A 13,623-nucleotide genomic window follows, 5' to 3' on the forward strand; every position below is an offset into this window, starting at 1 on the left:
GAGGTGGCTGGCTGGATGTGGCTGGACAAACCACTGGGGAATTAAGTAAATAAACTCTTGGTACCTTTGCCCTGCTTTCACTGGGGTGACTGCACATTGTACATGAGGAAGCAGAGGAGCCATGGCTTGGTGCAATCTGTCAGAGTAAGGGTCACATAATGGGGAAATTGGGCAAAAGGATTTCTGGATCATCCTAACATTCCAAGGAAGTTTATTATAATATTTTTACTTCTTCAACTTCTCCTTTTCTACGTTTCTGTCTGCCAGGTGCCTGCAGTAGCATTCCAGGCACATGGCGTACACACCACAGAATAATGATGGTTTGCCTATTGAAATTCTCTTTTCTGTTTCAGCTGGAAATGGTGTTTCTCTTTTCTTCCTTTTTCACCCTTAAGATGAAAAAAAACTTCAGGCTTTTAATGATTGAAGGGTGGAAAAGACATAATAACCTTGCTGAAAAGTAAGAGAGACGTGAAGAAAAAAAGGGCATGAAGTGGGAAAATTTGGTACAGAAGTGAGTCCCCCCTATCCAGATTTGAGGGACAATGACAGGTCTCTCCCAAGTGGTGGGGATTTGGGAACATCACCTCTGGCAGTTGATAGCAGGACCTCTTGAGGTGAGGTGCTGACCAAGGATAGAAATGAGTCCTGGGAGCTGGGCTGGAGCAAACCCCACTACTTTGGCTTCACTCATTCGTTTATGATATTGGCCTGGTTCAGAGAGATGGAAACAGTGACCAGACAGGCGGGGAGTTTCTGTGTGGCCAAAAGTCCCCCTCAGTCCCTGCTCTGGGCTGTGGGGACAGCTGGGCTGAGACCAGACATCTGCAGAAAGCAGTGGAGTAATTGTGTGCCCATCCAAGGGTTTGAGAACCTGGTGGATCCCCACCTTCCCAGGATGAGCCTGGGGCCAGCTGGCTGAAAGATAGTCGGGTCCTACAGGCATCCTTATGCTGGGAGACAAGGCTGGATGTCCAGCCATTGGCAGCTCTTCCTACCTGAGGTCCATCTTGTCTTCCCTGCAGCCTTTTTGCCATAAAGGTTAAATTCTGTGTCCCTGTGAAAGGGACTTGGGCACTGCTCGCTCTGTCTCACTTTGACTTCTTTGCACTTTTCATGAGAAGGCTCAGGTTTCTGTTCCTCATAATTTGACTGAACTGGAGCTATCTGAGGCTAAAATTTTCCATGCTGGGTAGGTGCCAAGGCTGAGCACCCCTTTATGAATATCTGAAGCTGATTTAATCTATTTCCATTGTATTCTTAGATAATTCTCTTTTAACTTGAACTGATGAGAGTGCTTGGAAGAAGATGTTTGGATTTTATTCATGAGGAAGATTAAAATAATTTAAATTTCATTAGGAAAATGATTAATTTCATTAACAGCAAGATATTGCATAGAATGCATAATTCTCTTAAGAGTTTTGTTTAGAAAATAATTGGAAAGAAAACTTTTGATAAGGTCAGAGTGTGTCACTTCAACCTTTTTAGTGATGCAACTGTTCAATTGCTTGCCCCCTAAAAGGGCTTCATCTTCTGAATGCACATCTAAAATGAAATTAAGTTGTTGATCAAAAGAAGTGCTTTGGCTTTCCTCAAAACTTTTTGGTCATCTGGGAAGGAACCATTTCTTAAATGGCTTGCTGTAGGTAGTTTTTGAAATGATGGTGTTTCTTCCAATAAGGAATGCTAATATTTCCCAGTGGATAGTAAATAGTAAATGTGAGAGAGAGGGGACCTCTGCCTGCCTTGGTTGTTTCACAGTCTTTGAAGCCCCCTGAGGGTGGGGAGGTGCCTGACCAGGGGCTGGTGTGGGTCACCAGCAGGAGCACTGGTGCCATGAGTGTGACCCAGGTGTGTAAATGATGTCAGAGTGGTGAGCTGACACCCTGAAATGTGGCTGCTGCTCTTCCAGAGGAACCCAAGGTTTCACTTGCGGATAGAAGTGTCCAGCCTGGCTGTGGTGGAAGGGATAACACAGAAAGGGGCTCCTGTGTTGGGTTTGTGTTGTCTTCAGGCAATTCATCCCACAGCATGGCCTCTGCAGTTGTGCTGCTGCTAAATCAGATTTCATGGGGCTATGGGTGGGAAAGGAAAATGGGAAAATATCTGTGTCACTGGTGGACAGCACTTGCAGGGCTGCTGTGCCTTGCCTGGACGACGTTGGCAATGTATTTGCTCTACCAACACTGTCTGGCAGCAAAGGGGGTACAAATAGACATGTATCTCTGAATTGAGTCTTAATGTGAAGGTAAAATTTCTCTTTATAGAAAATAATGATGTATTCTCATGCTCATGAGAGATCTTAAAAACAGTATTGACTTACAGAGGCTCTGCAGAGCTTCATGCTTTCCCAAACAAAACTTCAGTCTCTTCAGCCTGACAGACTTTGAGGGAAGTGAAACTTCCCTTCTAGATGATGGTTTCTAACAACCAACTTTATGCAGGTATTTATTTTCTTCCTTCCTAATGCTTGCCTGATCCCCTCTGGGGGAGCATTCAGACTAGAAGCACTCAGCTGTGTTTACTGGGAAAATCCTTCACTTGATACCCTGAAAGTGTAAGAGAAGGACTTACGGGAGTTTTGTCTTTGTAGTCTTGACAAGTAAACTGCTCATTTGCTGTTGAGCTGAGATTGAGTTTAAGCTGGACATTCCCTGTTGGATATCCCTGTGAGGATCCAGCCCAGCTGGAGGCCCTGGAAACAGTCAACTCCAAGCCAATATCAAGAGTAAATCATGGAGCTGGTGTGCTGCTGTGGTTGTAGCAATGCTGTGCCCACACTCTGAGGGATGTGAGCTCCTGAAACAGCTCCTGACCTGAGGCTGGCCACCAGCCAGGGCAGTGGTGACAGCTGGGGCTGATATCCCTGAGCTGGGAATCTCACCTTGCACCCATGTCAGGGGGGGTTTTCTTGTTTCTGCTCCTCTTTCTGGGCAGGCAGGCATTTATGTGGTAAAGCATGGTCTTAATTCTCACTATCAGCATTCCATCTGTACAATGAGGGAAGGGAACTACATCTCGGGGCTCAGTTCTGCTTGCAGAATATGTGGATGGAAGAAGATAGGTTGGAAGTCCTTCAAGAGAAGCTGTGGTCTAAGGAGCAAATCATGGAACAACAGAACAGTCTGGGCTGGAAGGGATATTAAAGATCATCCATTTCTACTCCTGCCTTGGTGCAGCTCTCTGGATTCACCCTGGAAACACCTGACGTGCTGCACGTGGTATCAGGGTAGGAATGCTTGTCCTTAGAGCAGGAGCATTCAGAGATGCAGCAAAGGGTTTAAGTATTCACCAGGGGTGGTTGGTGCTGAATTAAAGGAGGCTTGATGTTTAACCTAGACAAGAAGGGAAGAAAGCAGCACGTGGAAGTTGGTTTCTCTGTGATAGAGGAGAACAAGCAGTAAAAGCTGGTAGAAAGACTCACAACACACTGTGAGAAAATCAGCCCAAAATATGCTGGAAAGAGCAAAATGGTTCATAACTATGATATGACCATTATCCTGTGAAAACCTGCCACCTAAGGTCGAGTTAGAAGCAAGAAAATTATGCTTCAAAGGGATTTTAGTATTTTGGTAATTCAGAGATATATATTATTTAGTTGGTAATTTACCTTTTATTTCTTATAAAAGCATTTACCCCTTTTTTGCAGGGCAGGTACCAAAGACATTAGTTACATTTCATGCAAATAATGCCTCCACTGATGAGATAAAAGGTATTCTTTTAAATAAATTTTCAGCAACTTTTCTTTATTAAAATTTCAGAATTTTGTGTCTTGTATGTACAGTTTTAGTTCTGCATGGATGATACTAGGGTTGACTCCTCTGAATTATTTTGTAGAGATTTGTGGCATTTTTTGTCACAAAGTTGCTAGAAAAATTTTTATAGACCTGTCGTCACAGCATTTAAGCAATCTTATTTACTCAAAAGCATCCTTGCAATTAGCAGTTTGAGTAAATTTCTAAAAATTAACCTATTTTGAAACATCCGATTTTTGTTTTTACCGCTTTGGGGCTAAAGTCCCCAAAGCTTTTAAGCTTCTGCAAAGCGAAACTTTCTCAAATGTCTGATCTCAAAAGCCCTGTGGGTGCTTCCTGAAACTGAAGCTCTCAAGGACCTGTAAGTTTTGATTCTCTTTCCACACACTTGGTTCCTCTCACTCCTTTCCCCAGGTTCTGTGTTCTATAAATGGAAATTCTGTGATAAGAAGCTTTCCCCTTTCCCCTTTCGCCCCCTATTATGTTTTGACCACTTGCTTATCCTGTTCCAGGCAGGATGCAATATTTCTTAGAAAAGGTGGTCCTTTCTTCTTCCTTATAAGTCCCACTATAACCCAGAAAATAAATTAGTGAAAGTTCAAATTCCAATCTAGTTATCAAAATCACTGTGTTGGAGTTATTACAAAATATATTTGCCTCTCTGTACCCATACTTTCAAAATTACTCACTAATGTTGGCAGTTTGAGTAAAAATCTGTGTGTTATTTGAAAGTGGCTACTATTAAATCCAGATTTTAAGCCTTGACATGTTTAGCACCAGCTTTTTATCACTTTCTTGTAATCCCAGACTCCATGGATAGTGGTGAGCATCAGTCATGCTCACAATCTGACCCACCTCAATCCACTTACAATGTATCTTTCCCACTACTGGTAGTTCCTCCTGTATATTATGCACTTGCGCAACTTTCTTCCTTCATCATCCTTTCCTTACCTGACCCTGAGGTTTAATGCCACAGAAATAATCCTCCACAAACACTTAGCCAGCCTGTTTTCTGTCCTCCTAATCACAGACTAGCTGGCTGATTGACTAATTTTATTTCTATTATTTAATTTTATTCAGTAAGCCTTTAAAGGATTTCTTTCTGAATGCAAATAAGGGGATAATTATTTAATGTAATTATTTTATTAACATACTTTACAGCATTTTTTACCTTAATTGTGTTGAAGTTTTTATATACTTACTGCATTACAGTCCTGATGGCAACACTGGATTTTGAAATTCCAATGAATAAGTTAACTTCTAATTAGAAAGAAGTAAAGCTTGTGCCTGACATCTAAGCTACTCTGACCTGACAAATTCAATTTCTGAAGCACCTTTTTCCTGTAATCTCTTCCCTCCCTAATGGACAGCATGGTCTTAAAATTTCTCCTTAAGAAACTGATTTGGTTTTGAGTTTGAGTGTTAACTCTGGATCTCCTGTTGACTGTGTGGCCCAGCAGAAGGTGACAGAGTAAGTCCATCTGTACTGTCAGGTCACTTCTCAGATCCAGTCCAGCCATCTAGTTTCCCAAAAGCTGAGAGATACCTGTGGCATATGAAAAATGTGCCAGTAGTGAATGGACTTCAGCATCACTAAATCCCAGTTGGAGGCTGGAACTTGTAGTCCTCTATTTAAATATGCTTTTTTTTTTTTTTTTAATGTGTAAGGAATTTAATGATTGGCAGCTCAGTCTTCACAGTTTCAATTGCATTGCTGTTCTTGGTCTGTGTGCATGGGCAGGGAAACTGAGCTACTGCCAGCCTGAAGGAAGTTCTTTAGCAGTAACGCTCTTGCAGTGATCATTTGCAGTCTATGAGTATTCCATAAAAATAACAAACAAATCTGCTGCCAGAATCTATAGAAGCTTTTTCATAAATCCTGAAGCAAACTGGGGCCACAGTAATTGCTGCCAGGCAGGAATGAATAGTGTTTCTTTCTAGCATAAAATCTGGGGTGAGAAAAGTTGAAATAAATACCTCAAAAGAAGCAAATCTAAGATATTTAAAGAATGAGTAGCTTTCTGGATAATAAGCAGAACCATGATCCTCTCTCCACATCTGTCCCTTGCTGATAATGAAGGAGGGACTTGGTTACAAGGACATGGGTTATGGCTGAGATTGCTCAAGAAATAGCATTTTCTAACTGATTGGAAACAGTGGAAGTGGGCAGTTGTGAATGAAAATTTCCACCAGAGGAAATGATGGGTTGATAGCATTGTTATGCAGAGCTTAAAAAGTGTGACTTGGAAACAGCCTTGAGTCTAGGACATCTGTACCTTGCCCAGAAATGCCTGCACCAGATACTATGAGAAATGTTCTAGTTCATCCTAACGTAATGGTGGGTTTTCCCAGGAGATCCTGACATTCCTGATGCTTTCCCTTGCAAAGGGGGGGGGAGGGGGGGGGCTCAGTGAGGATGAGACACTGTTTTATGCACATATAAGGTGCTAATAGTGAGTTACTAAAGTCTGTGTCACCATGTCCTCAGCCTGTTGTCCCCTGCCAAGTTTGCAGACACTCCTGACTTGAACCTCGGTGACAAAGAATGGTGAGATGTGGCTCCTGTGCTGCCTCTGCTCCCAGGGGGCTGTGTTCCCCAGGCCTACAGACTGGGAGCCCCAAAGGCAGACAGGAATCCAGCCTTTCATTAGAAATGTGATATGAACTTGGAGTAAAGCTGAAATTAAATGGGGATTAAAATGCTGGATGTCACTTAAAACTAAATAGTCACTGACTGATGTGAGGTGCAGTCTCATCATAAGCCCCTGTCTTATCTAATTACATGTAATAGGATCAAAATATAACAATATCATTAAATTACAATAATTGCAGGAAAGTGTGAATCATAGCACAGCTCATGAAATTTGGTGTCAGTTTTCATGCATTCATTGCTGGAAGTGGCTGAAGCAGCAGCTGTGGTGAAACACTCCTGACAGAGAGGGGTGGGTGACTTACTGGGGCTGGGCTTGGGGGTTTGATCATACACCAGAAAACAAGGAGCTGGCTTCCTTGGGAGGATCTCCAAAGTGACTTTTTCTCTTCCACTTGTTCTTTTTCTGGCTGTGGCTGGGAAGAGTGGGGAGCATTTGTCACCATCCTTCAGGTTCCCATGATCCCAAGTCTACATCTTCCCCTGCTTGGTGTAGACCAAACAGGTAAATATGCAGGGTGAACTCCTCTGAACTAATACTGGGTTTTTCTGGAGGGTTACAACAGGGTATGACCAGAGAGTGAGGAGTTCTCACCTTCTTCTTCCCCTTTCCTTGGAGGGAGGAGGTTCTGCTGTTTCCAGCTGGAATGCTGAGGGTGCTGTGTGAAAGTGCTGCTGTGAGCAGGACATGTCAGGGCTGATGGTACAGGCATTTCCTGCATGGGTGAGGCAGATGCTGGCTGGAGGGAGCTCTGTGTGGAAGTCACTAAAGCAAAATTTGGGTGGTAACTGCTCCCTGCTGAAGAGGCAGGGCGACCTTTTGACCAAACACCAAGTGATGGGACAGAAAAGTCAGGACATTATCTTTTAATTTCCACAACTGGTAGCAAAATGTCCAGCTTTGTACCAAGGTTTCCAATGGTGAGAACATTTAGAAACTTTTTGGTGAATGTTTCTATTTTGGCTTGCTTGGTTGACATGTTTGTTTAGTTCCTTCCTGCTGTCTGTGGTCTTAAAGTGTTGTACGGCCTGACTAAGGAGGAACGAGACAGATTTGGGGGTGCTGAGACTTTTTCATGACATGGTGGTGTGCTTGTGCAGCAATAACTTTGGACAGAGTGGATGTCAGCATTTGGCCTTGACAGTTACGTGCCTGTGTGTGAGAAATTCAGCATTCCTAGGGAAAGAGGAGTAAGAGAACCAGGAGCTGTTAAGGAGAACCACAAAGCCAGCAACCAGCCTGATGAGATCATTGTGTCTAAGGGTAATGTGGTTCCTGGGAAAGGTTTTAGCAACTGATTACTTTTCTGCTTATGCAGAGATTGTTTTTGGGTCCTGCCAGTGGTCGATAAAAACACATCCATTACTTCATGAAGCCGAAGCTTACCAAGTCCCTGAGTGAGACTCCGTTGGTCTGATGTGTGTTGGGGTACGTGGGGCTCGGTCCATGTGTGTTCCTGCTGATCAAGAGACCCTACATTTCGTGCACTCAGACTGTCTTACTTCCTCAAAGACACTCTGAATTTGTTCACTCTTCTTCTGAAGGACACTCTCATAGTGGGTAAGGAGGCAGCTCTGAGAATCGTTGCCTGAATTACTCAATGCCTCTGAAGTGTTTGTGGGTAGAGGGAAGGATGGAAAAGCAGAGGAGATAATGACTCTGTCATTGCTGTCTTGGCAAGAGCTGGGAAGGCACAAGGATGCAGAGGAAGATTGACTTGTCTCTAGGATACATTAAGACACTATATCCTGATCTGTAAAATGTTTGAGCTTCAACAGTACAGAAATTAGAGGGATGATGTCTCTAAGAGCAGCCACTGACATGCTTTCATTTCACTATAACCATTAAAACGTGGCACGTCAAGAAAGCTGTGCCCCTCCACCTGCCTGCACACAGATGTCCAGTTAGACACAGCAGTTATTGATGAGCAAAGGCAATAAATGCCTGCAGGGAGATGTGTGTGGGTTCCTGTGTATTAGTAAATACTCTGCTGTTGTCTTACAGAAAATTAATGAAATCCAAGCAGTGGGAAATCAGTGCTGTGTTGTGGCTGGCAAGCAGCAGTGTGTCGATTTTCCTCTCCTCCCCTCACCCTCTGCAAATTATGAGGTGCCTGGATTAGTGACATAAGAATGAGTAAGGTTTTTCTGAGTTTGCTTACATAAAATCTAGTCCAAGTACATTTACTGAAGGGATACAGTTTTTTTCTAGCATTAAATCACAGCCTGCTCTGGCAGTGATTCCCAAGCCTTTCCAGTAGGCAAAGCTCTCTTTCCCACCTACCACCAAGAAGGGCAGGCTCAGCCCCAACTACCCTCAGTTCTCTTACTGAGTCCCAGGAGAGAAATGTATGCATTTTATGGATGATTACTAAATTCTGTGGAGACACAATCCTAATATTGCTCCAGGCATTTCTTATGAAAGCTCTGCTGCAAATAAATACAGATGCCCTTTATTATTTTTTGTTCATCTGTAAGATGTGAACACGCCCCATCACCACCACCCAGCAAGAAAAGGACATAGGGCTGCTCCCCAGACTTTGTTAGTCCACTAGCTACATCTGAACCCCCTTTTTTAAAATAGTTTAAAATTTTGGCCTCCTTAGGTCCAAACAGTGTTATCTCAGATGCCATCTGCATAAAAGATCCTCATGTGTTTCATGCCAGTGAAGCTATCAGCCACGTCTCTGAGCCATCTGAGATCCCCTCTGGGGCAAGGCACAAAAAATCTAAAGGAAGGTTTTCTTCTGACACAGAGGAATCCTATTGCTTGTGCTCGTCTAGATGAATAGGAAATAGCTAAGGAAAGGGAGTAGATTTTAGGGATAAACATAACAGCACACTAGAGGAACTGATTGCTGGAGATGTGGTGGGGGGGACTGTAGCAGTAGCTTGGCCACGTGCTATATGTCCTGTAACATGGAAAAAGGCACTGCTGTTTGGGTATCTGCATGGCAGTGCCCCGTGTCCCCTGGCAGAGCCTGGGCTCTGGCACAGCAACAGGGAGGGCTTGGGGTGCTGCCTCCATCCCCCAGCAAGGGAGATTACAAAAGGGGTACAACTGCCCACCAAACAAGAAAAGAGGGATATTAACCCAGGAGGTTCATTTCACGGGGATGTGAAAACACCCTCACTGATCCTGCCTTGAGTGCAGCTCACTGCGATTAGGCAGCCACTTTCCTTTCCGGCCTGGGAGAGAGGGAAGGACAGGGGCTGTGGTGCTGCAGGAGGAGGACATAGGTAATACCCAGCACTTGAGCCTAACTGAACCTGCCAGGGGATGTCACACCGATGTGCAGGGACACATCCGAGGGAACATTTATCTGGCAGCTTTGGATTTGACTTGTGGAGGCGCCTCTGAATGCCAAGTTCAGGTAGCTCAGTGCACGGCAATTCCCACTCGTCTTGGAGAGGAGCTGGAGGATGTGCATGTGTGTGTCCCTGGCACCACAGCAGTCCCTGCCTGTTTACAAACTGTGTGCTCTGTCGTTTTGTGTACACTAATGCTTGGCAGCTTACATAAACAGGCTTGCTGCTGATGCTCGAGCAGCAGTGGGCTCCAGTTCTCCTGACTATGACTGCTCTGCTCACAGAAACAGAAGGCATTTTTTAAGTAGTTCTGACTTTCAACACTGCACTGTGAGCCAATCTTTTATATTAAAAATAACACTTCCTTACAGAGTCTCTTTTGGAGTGCCTGTGTATCTCTGCTTTCCTTCCCTCTTCTGTGCTTAAATAAAGACTGATTGATTAATCAGGCTTTTGTCTGCATAAATGATGAGGATCTCTGGCAAGCAATATGATACTTCTATCTTCATGCTGTCCATTGAAATCTAGGGAAAGCAAACTACTTGCAAATCACTGTCAGTGGTGCAAGACAGTGCTGTAGGTTTTGAACAGGGGAAATCATGCACAAAATATTAGATAAGGGCTTTACTTGAATGAATCTGATTTTTTTTAAAGAACCAGTTAATTGTGTGTTTGCTTCAGTTAAAACTAAAAATGGATCAAACTTTAGTCCTCTTTGCACCTGTGTGCTGTGTAAGGCCAGCACAAAGAGTTAAACCTGACTAAAGCAATATGGAAATTTTCAACTGCAAAATTGAATTTTTCATTTTTATTTTACAAGGACTGTGCACCATTTCATTTTTGTTTATGACTTGTGCAGGGTCCTTTCTTCTTGGTTCATTTTGCTTGGCTGGGGGGTTTTTGACCTCCATATCAATTGGAATTTGTGTCAGAAGCTTTTGGCGCTCATTCCTGCAGAAAGCTCTGCCTAGGAAGATAAAGAGGAAGGATTATTTGACATATCAGTAATAAATTAGATCCTCTTATCAGTGTTATTTATCTAATAAGAGACCATTTTGGTGTCAGGAAGCATGTGCTATGTTCTCATTTCTGTACTGACATAGTAGCCAGCCTTGCTAATCATTTTGTCTCCTCCTGCCTCTTCTTTCTCACTTGTAAATTGAGGCTGATGATGCTTTCCTCCCTTCATAACATGCTTTAAAACCCACAGAAGGAGATTGCTGGTGGATGATCAAAGGGGAGCCTGATTGCACTGCTCAGTACATCAAAAATGGGGTTTATTACATGAGTTCTACTACTGGAAAGCTTGAATTTACATTTACAGTAGTATGAGTCTGACTGAAAGCTTGCTGACGTCAATGCAAAGCTTTGCATTGGTTTCAAAGGACATTAATTTAAGCTTTATATAAAAAATGCATGCTTCGTCCTTTTTGCTGACTGCTGTATTTTCCATTTGTAAAATGGGACTTAATTCACTTGAACTATCAGAGGATATACAATGCATATTTTGCAGCCTGACCAGGGAGAAGAACTCCACAAAAATTTGGAGCAGAGTTCTGTTTGTGGTGATCTTAGAAAATCATATAGCTGTTTCTCGTCTCTGAAAATAGCAGAATCACCACTATAAACTGGGGATTGGAATCCTGATCTTCTCCCTTTTCAGACTACAGAAATGTCTGCTGGGTCTATCCTGGCAAATCTCTCCCAGTGACTGAATGGCAGGCGTTCAACCTGCTAAAAGAAGAAACAACATATGTGGGCACAGAAAATAGACAGAGGCACTTCATTAAGAAAAGAACAACATAATGTGTACTCTTGAATTAATAGTGCAAGAAGAGACCAGTGATTACTTATCCACTGTCCCTTCCCCTTTGTTTGCAGTGTCCAAGGAGACTTTTGTGCAGTAGGCTGAGTGTGTACATGAAATTTCTGCCCTTGCCATTCACACTACCCATACCTGACCCATGGTAGCAGTGAGTTGTACATATCAGTGAACACACCCCTGTTAAACTGGCAGCCTTTAAAGACACTGCTTTCCCTTCCACACATGGAAATAAAGCAGCTGGAGTCTTCTTTTCTAGATTATTCCTCCTGCCAGCAAAGCCTTGATTTTTAAGATCTCCAATTATCCCTTTAGAAGCAAGTAATAATCCTGAAATTTTAAATTCTTTTTACTGATTACAATTTTATGGTAGCTTTAGCCTTCTATTTTCTGCAGCAACCCAAAGGCAAATGCTCAGCTGAGTTATTTCAGCAGAAAATTAGCCCCAAAGAGGGGTAAACTGTGGCTGGGACACGGTCTGCCGTGGACAGAGGTATGGACAAATCCATAGCAGTGAGACAACACTGTCTTGTCAGCGCCCTTGTGGCACTTTTGGAGATAGATGCTCACCTCCTTGGTTTCTTTTCTTGTGTTTTCTGGTTCTTGACTCTAACCTGAATCTGGGCTCTGCCTGTCTGGAATTGCAAAATGTTCCTCATTTCCCTGTACCTTTCTCAGAGTCAGTCTACCTGCAGCAGGCTGGTGGTGAGCCCCTTTTCCACCTGAAAGGTAGTTTATCCACCCATTCCTCAGAATGACCACACTTATGGACAGTGGTGATTGTGGATAAGGTTTGATAAACAGCTGCAGCATTTTCTCAGGCTCTAAAACCAAGTTGCTCTTTTCATCATCACACTGAGGAATATCATAGGTTAGGGACAGGTTAATATATAGCCTGGTTTTCAGGTGTATGTCTTCTACTTCCAAGAAACAACTCTTTCAGCATCAGCATAACAGATGTACAAACATAATTCCATATGGAGCTACTGTGAGGTCATGGGATAACAGAGAAGCCTTAAAATGAATGAAAAGTACATATCTGGGGCAACAATACCAATTTCCATTTTAAGAATTTAGGTTTACAAGCAGAATTGTTTGAAGAAAAATAGGGATATAAGAAGTGATTAGCTCTGGTGTTGCAAAGGTCAGAAAATTTCCCCAGATGTAACTATAACACAAAGTCTACTTCAGAATTGGTCTAGAGCATAACTTTCCAATAATGAGGTTTTTTTCCCTCCGCGGAAGATCCATCACAAGGTATGGGATCCATAATCCTAATGATCAGTCATTCCACTCTTGCTATATGTTTTATTTCTAGGATGAATTGGCCTAGATTCATTTTCCATCAGTCAATTCCCACTATAGCTTTGTTTGCTGAATGTGAGACATCAGTTATGGCAGTTGTGGAAATTGGTGATTAAACTGTGAAGAAAACATTTGTAATTTTTTTTTTCCCATAAATGCTCCAGACTGATACTCTGTACATCCCTCCATCTTTAACTGTTTTTATTATCCACTGAACCTGTCACAGTTTTCTGACTGCTTTCCAGGCATGTGGATAGCAGAATGCAGCACAGCAGTAGCTGCAACAAAGCCAAATGAGAGGTTATTTGGCTTCTTGATATTCTCCTGTTTGCATGCTTTGATTATGCTGATCACAGTAAGTCACAGTGGATTGATAAATGCCATTGACATAAGCCTTTTTCAATAGTTGCTGGTTCCCTCTGAGCATGGCCTGGGTCCCTCCCTCAGGGGTACAGAGCCACTTGGTCACCTTTCCCAGGGCAGGAGATTGTTCTTGCCTCACCAGAAGTTCAGGCCAGCAACCATCTCTGCCTGTCCTCCTTCCTCCCTGATTCTCAGATCTCTCTGTCATTTGTAACCCTGGATCCAGAGTGATTTTATTTGTGTTGCAGCTGACAAAAAGTGATAAATAACACTTGGTGAGGACTGTTTGTTCAGAATGCAACAAAAACCCACCTGTGTTTGGAAGTGATCCTGTATTCCCTGCTGGAGATCTGATGTCTGCCCAGGTTCAGAGCCACATGGGTCAGTACTGTCATCATTCTTTGGTCCAGGAGAGAAAT

The sequence above is a fragment of the Vidua macroura genome, chromosome 3, assembly GCF_024509145.1.
Source record: "Vidua macroura isolate BioBank_ID:100142 chromosome 3, ASM2450914v1, whole genome shotgun sequence".
NCBI lineage: Eukaryota > Metazoa > Chordata > Aves > Passeriformes > Viduidae > Vidua > Vidua macroura.